Source organism: Eptatretus burgeri, chromosome 13 (genome assembly GCF_056783735.1).
Source record: "Eptatretus burgeri isolate ZD-2024b chromosome 13, Ebu_testis_v1, whole genome shotgun sequence".
Classification (NCBI taxonomy): Eukaryota; Metazoa; Chordata; class Myxini; order Myxiniformes; family Myxinidae; genus Eptatretus; species Eptatretus burgeri.
In genome coordinates, this window is record NC_140973.1 from 75,389,846 (window position 1) to 75,404,126 (window position 14,281).

The following is a 14,281-nucleotide window of genomic DNA, read 5'->3' on the forward strand; positions in this document are numbered from 1 at the left end:
CAGCAACCCATTTGGGTATGGTAACCATCAGAGCGTCCAGACCAGTAGTTGGTGTAAACACGCCACCACGATATCACCACTGTCCAGTCTCTGAACCTCAGAGAATGCTGCAATACCGATGTTCACATGTTAGAGCTCAGATGGTAGCAGAGACAGGTGGGTGATCATCCTCTCTGAGGTGAGGGACATTCCAGCCAGGCACCCATCTGAAGGGACCGCCTTGGGTTATTCCGAGGATCACACCATCTGGTGGACAACACCTCAACACAGTGTAACCACTCCTTGGCTTTTTTCACAAGATCTTGGCTATTCGTTGTTCACCTTGGCGTCTTGGTTTTCTATAGGTTTTTTGGCATATCGGTTTTCTATTATCATCGCTTTTCCGAAACCTTGTGAATTCTTGGATTTCTTCATTGGCTCACCTTGGCATTTATGAAAATGAGGAGTGGTCACACTACCTCAACACCATCCCGACACAACCCACCACAATCCGACCCAGTGAGGTTACCCAGTGCTTTTCCTCCTATCATCAAATAATAGGGGTCCTGAAGGCTTTTCCCCAATCCCCTCATACAGTGAGCTGCCCTGCGAAGAGCTGCAACACAGGAGGTACTCCCACGGAGTGGATCTTCAGTTTTCTTTGTGTTTATGGGCTTTGCAGAATGAAGTGTTTATGGTGGCCGGACCTGCCACCAACCTCCTAGAAAAAGGTAACCTAACTGCAGGAGGACGTCCACAGATACAATTGGGCACCAGATATGGATGGCCGTTGGCTCATAAGGAGTTTCTCCACCCTTTGACCACAAACAGGGACAGACAAGACTTCAGTCAATAGCGGTGGTGTACCCTGCGCATGCGAAGTGAAAAGTGGGGTTAAGCAATTGCTTCATGTCCGTCCATCTGTGTTATCAGTTTATGATCGTCAATTTATGATGGAGGAACAACTTATTTAAATTGAATGTTATATTTTAAACACGAAATGGAGCACGACTAGGAAGACGAGTCTTTTGTTTTAACGTACTATGTCTCTGAATTTGTCCCGATCGCACATGTGCAGAGAGGAGTGAGATAACATTTTTATTCAGTCTGCCTGACAGTCAAACAAAATTGATAACCATTCCAAACAGGAAACTTATGGTTTTTGAGGCCGTCATAAAGGACACAAACAACAGGCACGAAGAACTAATGTAACCACGTGTTGCATAAGGTGGTGTAATCGACACTGCGTCAATGGCGGTAAACTCCTGGAATTAATTGGTTCGCGGGCGCCAGCAGTGACCAGTGACCACTATTTTCGTTGTGTCTGTCTGTCTGTCTGTCTGTCTGTTTGTGACTCTCTCTAGAGCATAGCTCCGTGACGTTTGATGTGATCTTGATGAAGCTTGGACACAAGCGAGATATCATGGTCTAGTTGCGTCTTTTTGTATGAGGGGCGTCCCACGCCCCTTGTGGGCGGAGCCACGCCCACTTGAACTTTTTATTTATTTTTTCTCGATTTTTTTCTCGCAATTTCATTTCCTAGAAGCTGTGCGTAATGTCCATAAGTACAACATATAAAAAAATCCGATTTGATTTGGTCAATTTTGACTGAAGAGATAGGTTTTTATGGTAAGGCTTCCTCAAAAGCTTCCACTAACTTAATTGTACCTATTGTGGCATTGTTCAATAATGCCCGCGAACCATCGTCGCCTCCTGGATTGTTCTTATTATTGTTGTAAATATTATTAGTATTAATTAATATTTGCTTTGTTACAATGTTATCATTGTTTTTGTTTTTATAATTAGAATGCCATGCCACGTCCCTGAGGACCCAAAAGACCCAGAGGACCCAAAAGACCCGGAAGAATCAAAAGTCCCCAAGAACCCAAAAGACAAAATACCCCGAGGACCCAAAAGACCCAAAAAAGAAGGACGTATTAAGCTGCTTTATATACCTTAACATGGCGTGTGTTTCAAAAATGGGAATTTCAACGGATTTTTTTGTAGTTAATCAGCCTAATCAACTCAGAAGGTCATGACGATCATTTTGGTGCATCACATTCCACATCAGAACGCTCCAGTAGAACTCCACAAAAAACATGCCCTCCTACACACACACACACACACACACACACACACACACACACACACACACACACACACACACACACACACACACACACACACACACACACACACACACACACACACACACACACACACACACACCTCATCCATTTATAGTAGAGTCTTAAAGGGTCTCCATGGTGTTAAGGGTCTTTTGGGTCCTCGGGAACCTTTGGGTATTTTAGGTCCTTGGGGACTTTTGTGTCTTTTGAGTCCTCAGTGTATTTTGGGTCTTTTGGATCCATGTGGTATTTGGGTCTTTTGGGTCCTCGGGGACTTTTGGGCCATCTGGGTATTTTGGGTCCTCTGAGTCTTTTGGGTCATCAGGAACGTTTGGTTTATCTGGGTATTTTGTGTCTTTTCGGTCATCGGGGTCTTCTGAGTGTTTTGGGTCCTTTTGGGTCTTTTTGGTGTTCATGTTTTTTGGGGTCCTAAGGGACTTTTGGGTCTTTTTGGTCCTCAGTATCTTTTAGGTGCTCTGGGTCTTTTGGATCCTCAGGGACTTTTGAGTATTCTGAAACGTTTGAGTCTTTTGGGTCGTCTGGGTATTTTGGGTCTTCGTGGTCTTTTGAGTCCTCGGGGTCTTTCGGGGACTTACTTTTGGATCATCTGGGTTTTTTGGGGTCTTTGGGGTTTTCTGGATGTTTGGGGTATGTATGTATGTATGTATGTATGTATGTGGGAAATTTTGGGTCCTCTGTATGTGTGTAATTTTGTCTGTGAGTGTGATCACTCGCGCACACTTTTAGACTTTACCACTCGCAAGGATTCCGCGAACAAGCTTCGTCAAACTTTACCAGAGGATTCCGAAGGACAAAAGTGAGGCTGTCTTTGCTTTTTTTGACGATATATGTCAAAGGTCAAAGTGACAGTGACGTCATTTGCATGATTTTCGTCATATCTGTCAGGCTGCTTACTGCCTGGCGCCTTCTTGTTTGTTTGTTTATTTTTTCACACAGAATGTGAGTGCGGTTTTTCTCTGCAACTGCTTGTAGTATTGACACTAAATTTTCACCATAGGAGCAACTATGCAGGTAGAATGTTTTAATGATAATTATGACATCATCGGCCACGTGGTGTGGCAGCCATGTTGGAAAAAGGAAAAACTTTGGACCTCTGTATCTCTGAAATCGCACGAAGGAAAAATTGTAACTTGGCAAATGTGAAGTATTCCCCATGAGAAATAAGTACTATGTTTTGACAATGCTAACAGGTGCTTTCATTATGACATCATAATTGCATGAGTAGAATGCTACATCCGATCAGTATGAAAAATTTTGAGGGTCATCTTTGGATAAATTGGTGGACAGAAAGGAATTGATGATGTCATCGGCCACGTGGTTTGGCAGCCATTTTATGTTTTTTAAACCTTCAAAAATCTTCTCTGAAACAGCTGAACAGATCGAGGCAAAACTTTACAGTTATGACCACCTATCCTTGAGAAATAAAATGTTCCCACTTATGACATCAAAGGTCACATGGTTTGGCAGCCATATTGGATTTACCCTAAAACCATTAGAAATGTCCTTTTCCAGAATGACTGGACAGATCGAAGGGAAACGTCACACACCTCTTAACCAACGCTTGGAGATATCAGGGTGTTCACGAATAATTCATAGGTCACATGATCTGGCAGCCATATTATTGAACAAAAATCTTAAAATATATATTTATCTTGAACCGCTTCATCGATTGATGTGAAACTTCACAATTATGATCTTGTAGTGATGAGAAATGCAAGTTTTAAATTTCAACCTGATCATATGCATGATCTGGCAGGCAGAACTATTTAATTTTTTGGAATCTGGATTCTTCTTGATTTTTTTTCTTTTTTGAATAATACTCACTTATCTGCCCCTGGATGGGTTTGAGGGTAGAGGAGTAGCATCTGAAACCCAAATCCTCTCCAGGTTCCTCCTGATGACTGTCTCCATCTTTGCTTTTTGCTTGCTTGGGTTCCTTCTGATGACTCCAATGCAGTACTGTACCGACAGTATTTGGTCTTCCATTTGATTTGAATTGAATTTATTTTAATCCCATTCTGAATTCAATTAATTAATAATAAACGTCAACGGTCAGCGTCAGGTGTCCGATCAAAGCGGGGTTGCATCAAAGCGGACGTCTTGGTACCCGGTCATCACTGGCAGCAGTTATAAAGTGACAGTTATGTCACTTATTAATTTCGTAACACTCCAGTACACAAACATGTTGGGGCAATACTCCTGGGCGCTCACCTGGTAGCAGCTGCATAAGATAACCAGAGAACCACTAGTAAACATGGATGACCCACAAAATATGTAACGGAGAAGAAAGTAAATACCGATGGATTTTTTTTTTCATGCTGTCAACAAACTTTCGTACATCACGGGCGATAAAGGTTGTAGTCAAGTTTCATCGAAATTGTGTGTGTGGTTTCGGAGAAGAAAGCAAATACATATTCTGGGGGGCAACCACCCCATTGACCCCAATTTTTTTTTTAATGTCTTGAAGAAACTTTGGTACATCATGGGTGATGAAGGTGGTGGTCAAGTTTCATCGGAATTATGTGTGTAGTTTCTGATAAGAAAGGAAATGCATATTTTGGGGGGCAACCCCCCTCCCTCATAGACCCCTTTAGACCCTGCTTTTTAAAAATCATGTGAACAATCTTTGGTACATCACAGGTGATGAAGTTGGTCGTCAAGTTTAATCTGAATGATGTGTGTATTTTCTGAGAAGAAAGCAAATACATATTTTGGGGGCAACCCCCTCCCTGTACACCACCTTAGACCCCTACTTTTTATTGCCATGAACAAATCTTTGGTACATCATTGGTGATGAAGGTTGGAGTGAAGTTTCATCGAAATTGTGTGTAGTTTCAGGGAAGAAAGGAAATACCTCTTTTGGGAGGCAACCCCCCCCCCCTGTTAACTCCCTCTGTAGACCCCCCTCAGACTCCGATTTTTTTGAATACCGTGAACTAACTTTGGTACATCATGGTTGATGAAGGTTGTGGTCAAATTTCATCAGAATTGCAAGAGTTTTCTGAGAATAAAGCAAATACCTATTTGGGGGGTGGGGGGGGGGCAGCCCCAGTATACCCCCTGAGGGCCCGATTTTTTAAATGACTTGAACAAACTTTGGTACATACACGGTGATAAACATTGTCGTAAAGTTTCATCAGAATCTTAGGTGTACTTTCAGAGAAGAAGTTGCAAGTATTTGTGGACTGACAAACGGACAGATGGACGATTTGCCATCCCATCAGCTCCCATGAACAACATTCCAGGTGAGCTAAAAACCACACAAAATACATTACCCAAAACTACACAAACACCACACAGAACAAGTCCTGGCGAGGGTCTGCAATCATCTCTGATTGATATTTTTCTTGTTAACGCTGCAGCTGTTTGTGACCATTGACATCATTGTGCATGTGCGTTCAACACTGTGTGTTCCATGTAAAACAACAACAGATTGAGTTTGACCTCCATAGCAAGAGGATGTAGAAACAGAGTGTATCACGTGGTTGTGGAAAGCAGAACAACTTAACCTTGGTACAGAGCAGATAGTTTTGACCTCCGTAGCGAGAATGGATGTGCAAATGAGTGAATCAAGTTGGTTGTGCAGAGTGGATGGTTTTAATCTCCATAGGAGAGACTCTGAACAAGAGACAATCGGGCAACCTTTGCATGTGAATCGGCAAGTGCTCTCGTCTTGATTCATCGTGCGTCTCGATCTGCCGAGCATTCGATACTCCACTTGCCCTGTCTGCTGGGAGATTTTGTCTCGTCATGCTCCGATCCACCACATGTCGCCTACGAGGAGCAGTCTCGACTCAATTTACCAGGAACGGTCTCAACTCTGCTCTCGACTCATCTTATGTGCCGGGACTTTCGATTCGTCTCGCTCTCCACCATCAACCTCTCTTTACCACAAGTCCTTTGGCCAAGCCTGCGCTCACGTCTGCCTGTTCGGACTGCGAGATCTACCAAGGGGAAGCTTTTGCACTGGATGAGTCTGTACACGGTACGAACGTGCACACTGTACGCTACTTGGGTCTGCATGCGGTACGGGCTTATACGCATCTGTGTGAGGTGATGGGGAGCCATACCCACGCTCTGCTCTGCACTCTTTCTACTCTCTTGTTCCTCTCTACATTTCTCCGGAATGATTGGTAGCCATGTCCTGTGTCTAGCATAAATGTTGTTGTTCGTCTTTCGGCTGCTCCCGTTAGGGGTCGCCACAGCGGATCATCCGTTATGATCCGCATCCTGATTTGGCATAGGTTTTACGCCGGATGCTCTTCCTGACGCAACCCTGGTCGCCTCTTACGACACAGGGATAAGGATTGGGTTTCGTCATGATTCCGGGCTGCCCGACACCCTCTCATAGCACGGCCCAGCGCAGAGCTCCCGTCCTCAAGCGATCCTCCAACCCAAGCCTCCGAGTTGCCGGATTACAGGCACACGCTACTACGCCTGGTGTGTGTCTAGCATAAATAAGAACGTATAAGTGGGCTCCGTAAGCATTAAGAATAATTCCTTTTCTCTTGTGCCTTTTCATTGTGATTTCCGTCCATCCATTGTATATACATGCTCATGATTGCTGTCATAAATACCTGCCATTGCTGATTGAATACATCTTGTTGTGCTTGTTATTAAATAAATGTGCTTGTTAAACTGTTAAACGTTTCCAGCCTGTTCGCTTTGTCCTTTCTGCCATTGGTCTGACATTGTGTGTAAAGTTTAGTCAGACGGGAAGTTTTGCTCCACTGATTGGCTCCGTGATTAGCCAACAGCCATCCACGGTTCGCCCAGCCGTACATGATAAATAGATGGGTGGCTGTTGAGGGTGTGACCTCTGAACTAGGATTGCTGTGCTAACGTTAAGGTAACATGTAACCAAGGATAGAAAACCCTGCTAAGCTCGACGGTTCGAATTGGCCCACGGTAGCCTAGCAAACCATCGGATTACAGAGTTATCTGTGGTTTGCAGCCTCAGGACCAGAGGTCGGGTCAAGGTTCGACGAGTTCCCCTTGTGATAACACCAGACCCTGTGTCCGTAACAATATATTGTTACGGCTGTGGAAATTCGCAATACACCATAAAGGGTCCTTAGATCAGTTATGACGATAAGTAATTGTGTAGTTAGATTTCCCCACCGTTGTTTAGAGGGAATTTCTGTGTTCACAGGGCTGTGATCCTTTGAGTTATCCGTTTTTCTTTTCTCTATCATTATTTTGGACCAATCATCCCCCAACAACCAAATCGCCACTACCAACATCATTTTCAAACAACTACAACTAAAACACCACCACCTTTGCCTCTTTACCTCCACAACTCCACCCCGCAAACATCGCTTCACTGCCATTCTCAAACGACGCCCGCCAGCAACCAAATCGCCACCACCAACACCCTTCCCAAACCACCGCAGCAAACTCCCACTACCTCCGCCTTTCTACCACACGTCGTACCATGGGTTGTGAATGCGTTCCTTTCGCCTCGAAAAGCGGATCAGGAATGCTTCACGCCCACTTTTCTTCCACCCAATGGCTGAGCATCGGGTGGTGTGGCCCCGCCTCCGAACCCGCTGTGATCCACAAATTTGCATAGACGCTCCTCCCCCGGCCTATATAAGCGCGAGCACGGCACAGCTCGAGAGAGTCAAGTGAGAGTCAAGTGGGAGCAGTGGAGTGGCAGCAGGAGCGTCGGCAGTCAAGTGTGTCGGTCGCGGCAGCCAAGTCCGGAGTCGGTGGAGTGGCAGTCTGGAGAATCGGGAGATGGGGCAGTCAAGTCGAGTGCAGTGTTGGCGGGGCAGTCAAGTCGAGTGCAGTGTCGGCAGGGCAGTCAAGTCGGGAGACAAAGCTCGAAGCCGACGGGAAAGGCAGATGGGGAGCGCCGGAGAGAGCTCACCGACCATGCCAGGGGCACGAAGCCATGCGCAGCTACGCTGACATCGCGGCTTGCCCACCATTGCACCACGAGGGCGTGGGTAAGACCCTTCGGTCTCGTGGACCTGGCCGCTCATCCAGGTTCCACGCGCATTTGGTCCACGAACCCAGTTTGATTCCCTTGTCTATGAGGGGGTCTTTTCTTGCTTTTTGTTTGAATGCGTGTTGTGGCGCCGAGTCCCGTAAGTAAAACCGTATAAGTGACTGTACATAATTGCTTATAGACGGTCGTAGCACCTTTTGCTTTGCTTTTGTTCTGTATACGTGCATGTTAGTGTTTTGCATTCCTGACTGCATATGTGCTTGTATAATAAATGTATCCGTGTGCAATAAATGTGCTTGGCGAACTGTTCCCCGTTTCGTTGCATCCTTTCCCTTGTTTGAAAGTTCCATCTTGCATCACGGAAGGAATTGGTAGAGGGGTGTAAGCACCCGGTAAATAATCACGTCCGTCGGGGCCGGCGATAACACCGCTCGCTTATCACTGAAGCACGGAACGGACCGCTTAAGCGGTTCGTGTCCTCGGCCGGCCAGCGGCGAGGTACGATCGCCCGGTTAACTACCCGCGCAGGTACTTAGGTAGGTCGAGTTTGGCGAACAACCCTATCCTGCGCGGGTGGCCGATTGGCACGATTGTGGTGAGGTCGAAAGACCCACCCGTGACTAGCTCCTGGCGGTAGTTCCAAGGAGGGTCACGACTGAATTGTCCGTTCCAGTGGGCGACGCGGTCGCGATTAGAGTTACGTGGCCGATCGCACGCCAGGCGGACCGAAATTCGTAACAATATACATACATACATACATACATACATACATACATACATACATACATACATGCATACATACATACTGTTACTGATTCGGCGGTGGCGGGGAATTCGAACGAGTGCGTCAATCACTGTCCGTAACCAGTTTGGGTTTTCACACCCTACTTTCGACAGCCAAATGTTACAGATTCGGCGCCACCCTAACCACCACCGTCTCCGGGGTTAAAACGCCGGCTGGTTCAGCACAGGCCTTGGGTCACGTGTCTCGAATCGCGATACCAACGTACCCCTGGACCTTACCAGTTGGGGAATAGACCCCGGTTATAGACTGGTTTTGTCAGAGACCCAGCGAATTCTGCCAGTCTGTAACCATTTTTGGTTTTGATATGCAAATCGAGCAGATCGTTCCTCGGCGCGGCACAAATTAATTCAAAGCGGCAACTTCATACGAATCAGCCAGATTTATTGGGGACACATCGGGGAAACACATCACAAGCAAAGCATTCACGACAATGTTATAATTAATCTATTACCCGTTCTTAACTGGGGAGCTACGGATTATGGGTTTCGAAGGGGACTCTAACGAGATAAGCCTTAAACAACATGCAGACAAGACATGGACAGCATGCAGACAAGACACAGAGTACTTGGTGATGTTTCATGGACGAGAGGAAAGTGTCAAAGCACGAATGTGGCTCGTGACAAGCAGATGTCCACGGATTCGAGCACCCAAGCTCGAACACACCACGTGGCAAAATGGCGCTCGTCCATGTATTGCAGCCCTCACGCACGCAGCCTCAGCGCGTTCAGACCCCGCGAAGTCGACTGCACCAGAGCGAAAGATCCACGGTGGTATGCTCCAGCTGGCTTTTCACAAGGTCCAGCATACAAGTCCAGGCCTGGCCTGTTCATCAGATCAGACCAAATCAAGGTGTTGGGCTCCGCAGGGGGATCGGCAGGCGGATCGACAAACGTGTCGAGGACCTCCTCATAAGAGTCGATCGCCGACTCGACGTGCAGGCAGCCTCTTCCACTGCCAAAAAGGCAGACTCGACGTGCAGGCAGACTCGGCGCGCTCAGGTTCAGTTTCTCTCCCGGCAGATCCACCACTGCCTTTCCTTCGTTTGCTTGCCTCGAAGCCCACTGGCTCATCCCTTCAGTTTCACTTCCTTCTCTTGGCCACTCCCCCTCTCAGAGCACAAGGCGGGGACTATTGTCCGGAGAGAGGAAGGAAGAAGAAGAACCTCTCGGTACACCACCACTGCACAAACAAATAACAGCCTGTGACACCTCCCTACACACATGTAATGTCCAATTACCGAACAACCTGGCTAAACATGCATTTAATGGGGGATCTGGGTTAATCCTATATTTAATAACACACTAAGGGCCATTTCCGCAACAATATATACATACAGTACAAACATACATACATAGGTACAGTACAAACGTACAAACATACATACAGTACAAACACCAATACATACATACATACATACATACATATATACATACATACATACATACATAAAATACATACATACATACATCCATACATACATACAAACATACATTCATACATACATACATACATATATACATACATACATACATATATACATACATACATACATACATAAAATACATACATACATCCATCCATACATACATACAAACATACATTCATACATACATACATACATATATACATACATACATACATATATACATACATACATACATACATACATAAAATACATACATACATCCATCCATACATACATACAAACATACATTCATACATACATACATACATACATACACAGCATTCAGAGATCAAGATTAAAACCAGGCATGGGTATAAAATTGAAAAGAGAAAGACATAAGTGTACTATTGCCAAGGATTAATTCATTATCGGCAAAGCCAACTTAACAATTTAAACAACCATGTAATGGGTCACAACTCACAAAGGATGAGTTTTTGCTTGAGGAATGACGAGTACGTTCAAACACAGTGTGTGAGCTCTCAGTCTAAGCAGTTTTAAACAACAATGGGTCTCTATGACTCAGGGCCGGATTAAGACCTTTCGAGGCCCTAAGCACTGAAAAGATTATGGTACCCCCATATATATGTAATCCAAAATAATAACAATACTAAACCGTAAAATGGAATTTTATTTTGTCGAAATGAAACAAAACTTACAGTAAGGTTTATTTACAGTAAACGCTACGGCATCAGTATTACATTGTATAAAAAATGTGTAAAAAAATGATATTCTTGTACTTGTATTTTCTTTTTCATTTATTGTGGGGCCCCCTTTTTGTGGGCCCCCTTTTTGTGGGCCCCCTTTTTGTGGGCCCCCTTTTTGTGGGCCCCCTTTTTGTGGGCCCCCCTTTTTGTGGGCCCTAGTTTAGCTGCAACATTTGCACCATGGTCCATTGTAAATCCGGCACTACAAAAAAACTCTGTGGGTCCCTCTTCCCTTGAGACCCTAAGCACGTGCTTATTTTACTTAATGGTTAATCCATGACTGCTGTGGCTTTATCTCTGGAATTAATGAATAAGTTGCACAAAGCAGAAAAAACAAATCCATGCATGTCTGTTAGCGTGTGTGTGTGTGTGTGTGTGTGTGTGTGTGTGTGTGTGTGTGTGTGTGTGTGTGTGTGTGTGTGTGTGTGTGTGTGTGTGTGTGTGTGTGTGTGTGTGTGTGTGTGTGTGTGTGTGTGTGTAATGTGTGCGTGTACTGTGTGTGTGTGTGTGTGTGTGTGTGTGTGTGTGTAATGTGTGTGTACTGTGTGTGTGTGTGTGTGTAATGTGTGTGTGTGTGTGTGTGTGTGTGTGTACTGTGTGTGTGTGTACTGTGTGTATGTGTGTGTGTGTGTGTGTGTGTGTGTGTGTGTGTGTGTATGTACTGTGGGTGTATGTGTGTGTAATGTGTGTGTGTGTGTGTGTGTGTGTGTGTGTGTGTGTGTGTGTGTGTGTGTACTCTGTACTGTGGGTGTGTGTGTATGTACTGTGGGTGTATGTTTAAACGTGTACTGAGTTCAATGTGCTACAAATGACTAACAGCTCAATGATATTACAAGCTTATGAAGCGATGCTCCTTTGTACTCCAAACAGCATGGTGGATGGTCCTTGTCGAAATCGAATGGTGATTTAGACAGTGAACTATCCGTAATTACTGAGGATGATCAATGCAGGAAAAGCAAATGAACCTCGAACTTGCTGAATGCCAAGACTTGCTGTACAACCGTCTATCCTGCTGCACAGCCGGCACAACCACACAAGACCCACGAGAATCAGCCTTGCTCATGGACTCCATATGACGTCATAAATCAGTTACTCTTGGGCCCCCATATGACGTCATGAATCAGTCTTTCTATTGGCCCCATATGACGTCATGAATCGGTCACTGCTGGGCCCCATATGACGTCATGAATCAGTCTTACTCGTGGGCCCTTAGGACGTCATGAATCAGTCTTACTATTGGGTCCCATATGACGTCATGAATCCGTATACTACAGGGTCCCATATGACGTCATGAATCAGTCTTACTCATGGGCCCTTAGGACGTCATGAATCAGTCTTACTATTGGACTCCATATGACGTCATGAATCAGTTTTAATTTGGGCCCCATATGACGTCATGAATCATCACTCTTGGGCTCCATATTACATCATGAATGAATATTACTATTGGGCTCCATATGACGTCATGAATCAGTTACTCTTGGGCCCCCATATGACGTCATGAATCACCCTTCTGCTGGGCTCCATATGACGTCATGAATCAGTTACTATTGGTCTCAAATGATGTCATGAATCATCACTGTTGGGCTCCATATTACGTCATGAATGAATATTACTATTGGGCTCCATATGACGTCATGAATCAGTCTTACTTATGGGCCCTTAGTACGTCATGAATCATCACTGCTGGGCTCCATATGACGTCATGAATCAGTGACTATTGGGCCCAAATGACGTCATGAATCAGTCGCTGCTGGGCCCCATATGATGTCATTAATCCGTATACTACAGGGTCCCATATGACGTCATGAATCAGTCTTACTCATGGGCCCTTAGGACGTCATGAATCAGTCTTACTATTGGACTCCATATGACGTCATGAATCAGTCTTAATTTGGGCCCCATATGAGTCATGAATCAGTCTTAATTTGGGCCCCATATGACGTCATGAATCATCCTCATCCACCAAAGCAAACTCTCAGATGAATCTCATAAAACCTGAGCAGTGCAGTATTTAATGGACATTGGAGAACAGATAAAAATGAAATTTCACATTTACAGAAATATGTTTAACCCCTTTTACTGTCGAAAATAATTTAATCCACCAGTGTTGGTCCAAATAATCATGTAAAAAAATGATAGGCCCACTATAAGAAGTAAACGGTGATAAAATCTGAAGTTAACTAGTTAATAGTTCATGATGACGTAAACGAAACGTTTTACAAAACTCGTTCCTTGAACAAAAATGTGTAAAATATAAAAGTGTACGAAGATATCACAGGGAAAATGCGAAACGATGACGTGGAAAAATGACGAAAAAAGAAGAAAACGCATGCGCCGAGTAAATCCTGTCAGGTGAAAAGGAATGAGTTAAAGAACGAGTGAGGGAGTGAGTTTTGGTATGCCGAGTTTCGTCTGCGCATGCGCCGAGTAAATCCTGTCAGGTGAAAAGGAATGAGTTAAAGAACGAATAAGGGAGTGAGTTTTGGTGTGCCCAGTTTAGTCTGCGCATGCGCCGAGTAAATCCTGTCAGGTGAAAAGGAATGAGTTAAAGAACGAGTGAGGGAGTGAGTTTTGGTATGCCCAGTTTAGTCTGTGCATGCGCCGAGTAAATCCTGTCAGGTGAAAAGGAATGTGTTAAAGAACGAATGAGGGAGTGAGTTTTGGTGTGCCCAGTTTAGTCTGCGCATGCGCCGAGTAAAGCCTGTCAGGTGAAAAGGAATGAGTTAAAGAACGAGTGAGGGAGTGAGTTTTGGTATGCCCAGTTTAGTCTGTGCATGCGCCGAGTAAATCCTGTCAGGTGAAAAGGAATGTGTTAAAGAACGAATGAGGGAGTGAGTTTTGGTGTGCCCAGTTTAGTCTGCGCATGCGCCGAGTAAATCCTGTCAGGTGAAAAGGAATGAGTTAAAGAACGAATAAGGGAGTGAGTTTTGGTGTGCCCAGTTTAGTCTGCGCATGCGCCGAGTAAATCCTGTCAGGTGAAAAGGAATGAGTTAAAGAACGAGTGAGGGAGTGAGTTTTGGTATGCCCAGTTTAGTCTGTGCATGCGCCGAGTAAATCCTGTCAGGTGAAAAGGAATGTGTTAAAGAACGAATGAGGGAGTGAGTTTTGGTGTGCCCAGTTTAGTCTGCGCATGCGCCGAGTAAAGCCTGTCAGGTGAAAAGGAATGAGTTAAAGAACGAGTGAGGGAGTGAGTTTTGGTATGCCCAGTTTAGTCTGTGCATG